This window comes from Zalophus californianus, chromosome 9 (genome assembly GCF_009762305.2).
Source record: "Zalophus californianus isolate mZalCal1 chromosome 9, mZalCal1.pri.v2, whole genome shotgun sequence".
Classification (NCBI taxonomy): Eukaryota; Metazoa; Chordata; class Mammalia; order Carnivora; family Otariidae; genus Zalophus; species Zalophus californianus.
In genome coordinates, this window is record NC_045603.1 from 131,381,673 (window position 1) to 131,384,780 (window position 3,108).

Here is a 3,108-nt window from a genome sequence, read left to right on the forward strand (position 1 = left end):
ATGAAACCAAAAATCAAAGAATGTTAAAGTATCAAGCATGATCTGAATGATCAAAGTGACTTCATCTTTGCTTTTGGAAGTCTGATTTACCAGAATTTGTGGTGAGTTCCACTTCGATGGTGCTGGTAATCACAATGGATGCAATAATAAAAGGGGATGAAGTGTTCCCATTAAGATGTAGAAGAGAGGAATTAAATTCATCAAAATCTAGGTTGGATCCAAGCCCTCCCATGTACAACCTTATGCTGATATACCTGAAGCTTGAAATCAGAGACCAAGTACAGCAGAGGAAATCCTTTTCTCCACCAATTCTCTCTGCCTTAGCCTTAGCTGGCTTACTTAGCGCTTTTTTTTTTTTTTTAAATCAAATTATACAGGAGTAGTTGTAAATTTAGATTCCTGTAATGGGTTGAATCGTGTTTACCCGAAATTCATATAAACCTCAGGGTGTGACCTTATTTGGAAATGAGGTTCTTGAAGATGTAGTTAGTTAAGATGAAGTCATACTAGACTAAGATTTGTTTCTAATTCTTATGAAAAAGGGAACTTTGGACACAGGCATATATGTAGGGGAGAGCATCAGCAAACCTCTAGAAGCTCAGAGGAAAGGTATGGAAGAGATTCTCCCTCACAGCCCTCAGGAGGACCCAACCTTGCTGACATCTTGATCTCAAACTTCTAGGTTCCAGAACTGTGACACGATACATTTCTGAAGGTGAAGCCACTTACTAGGTGGTACTTTGTTAAGGAAGCCCTAGAAAACTAGTAAGCTCTTAGATTCTCTGTATCACATTTCCCAAACTTATCTGGTCATCAGAAATTTTTGTGCAACTTTTTAAAAATACATATTCTGGTGGAAACTTTCACAACAGAATCCAGTTCAATATGTTTGGGGTGGGCCTGGAAATCTTTATTACAATAAAAAAAAAAACAACTAAACTAAAAAACTCTTGTCTGTGATTCTGCTGCAGTTAGATTTGAGAATTTCTACTCATGGAAACAGGATTAAGAGAAGTTTACAAATGACCAAAAAAAAAAAAAGTTCTAATTTTTCTCTAATTTACTTGGTGAGGTTAAAAAATATATATGTTATTTTTATTTCTAGGCCTTAATTATCTCTTTTGCAAAAGGGGAAGTTTGGACCTTATTGTAAAAGGCAGAAATTTGTAGTCAGAGGTCCTCTCATTAATACTTCTTACCTATTTTGATCAGTAATAAGAATATGTACAATGTTTTCAGAGACAGCCATTGTTCAGTGGGTTGTGCTGGCTTTGCTGGGGTTGGTCTGCCACCCCTCCCCAAAAGTCAGCCCCTCCTTAAAGCTGGGAGAGGGGCCTGGTTCCTGGGCAGGCGACCATGAGCAAATGGAAGAGATGCTCAATGGGAAATCACCCAGATGCTCCCAGAACTCGCAGACTTCGAGAAGAATGTGAACCAGGCCATCCACAAGTACAATGCTTACAGAAAAAGCAGCATCTGTGATAGCAAAGTACCCATACAAAATAAAATGTGGAGCAGAAGCTAAGAAATTGCCTAGAGTAGGAACAAAAGTTGCTGAAAAGATTGATGAATTGTTAGTGACTGGAAAATTGTGTAAGCTGGGAAAGATTCAGCAGGATGATACAAGTTCATCCGTCAATTTCCTGACTCGAGTTAATGGCATTGGTCCATCTGCTGCAAGGAAGTTTGTAGATGCAGGAATTAAAGCCTTAGAAGATCTCAGGAAAAAAAATGAAGATGGGAGGGATGGGGTGGCTGGGTGATAGACACTGGGAAGGGTATGTGCTATGGTGAGTGGTGTGAATTGTGCAAGACTGTTAATCACAGATCTGTACTTCTGAAACAAATAATGCAATATATGTTAAGAAAAGAAGAAGAAGAAGAAGATAGCAGGAAGGGAAGAATGAAGGGGGGAAAATCAGAGGGGGAAATGAACCAGGAGAGACGATGGACTCTGAAAAACAAACTGAGGGTTCTAGAGGGGAGGAAGGTGGGGGGATGGGTTAGCCTGGTGGTGGGTATTAAAGAGGGCACGTTCTGCGTGGAGCACTGGGTGTTATGCACAGACAATGAATCATGGAACACTACATCCAAAACTAATGATGTAATGTATGGTGATTAACATAACAATAAAAAATTAAAAAAAAAACGAAGCTAAGTGGAACCATTATCCGCGAATTGGGCTGAAATATTTTGAGGAATTTGAGAAAAGAATTCATCCTGAAGAAATGTGACAAGTGTAAGCCATTGTACTTATTGAAGTTTAAAAACTGAATTCTGAATTCCTTGCTACAGTCTGCAGTGGGTTTCCGCAGAGGTACAGAGTCCATGGGTGACATGGATGTTCTTCTGATCGATCCAAACTTTACTTCTGAAACCACTAAACAGCCAAAGCTGTTACATCATGTTGTGGAGCAGTTACAGAAGGTCCATTTTATTACAGATGCTGTGTCAAAAGGTGAAACAAAGTTCAGGTGTTTGCCAGCTTCCCAGTAAAAATGATGATAAGGAGTATCCGCAAAGGAGAATTGATATAAGGTTGATACCCAAGGATCAGAAGTACTGTGGTGTTCTCTGTTTCACTGGGAGTGATATTTTCAATAAGAATATGAGAGCTCATGCCCTTAAAAAAGGGCTTCACAATGAGGAATACACAGTCCATCCCTGAGGAGTCACTGGAGTTTCTGAAGAACCTCTGCCAGCGGATGGTGAGAAAGACATCTTTGACTACATCCAGTGGAAATACCAAGAACCAAAGTAGAAAGACGTCTTTGACTACATCCAGTGGAAATACCAAGAACCAAAGGATCGAAGTGAAGGAGGTCTATTCTTCTTTCCAGGCACAGCTCAACAAGAGTCTTGATTTATTTCTTAACCTTTGCTTTGTAAGGGTCTCTGATGTTTTTAAATGATTGTTTCTTCTCACTTTAGCTTGCACTGTAGTCAGTAAAGCTTCTTGTACTATTAAAAAAAAAGAAAGAATATGTACAGTGTTTCATCCATCATCACGCAAGTGCCAGTTAGTAACCACCATTTTGCTTGGTGGGTCAGGTTCCTATGAAACAGACTCTCAGTCGAAGTACAGTTGGCTTATTAGAGAATGAAGAA

At 39.4% G+C, this 3,108-nt stretch overlaps 1 pseudogene; it reads left to right on the top strand.

Annotated features, from left to right (window-relative positions):
- Positions 1-1,393: 1,393 nt before the first annotated feature.
- On the top strand, positions 1,394-2,761 carry LOC113922737 (annotated as a pseudogene).
- The last annotated feature ends 347 nt before the right edge of the window (positions 2,762-3,108 follow it).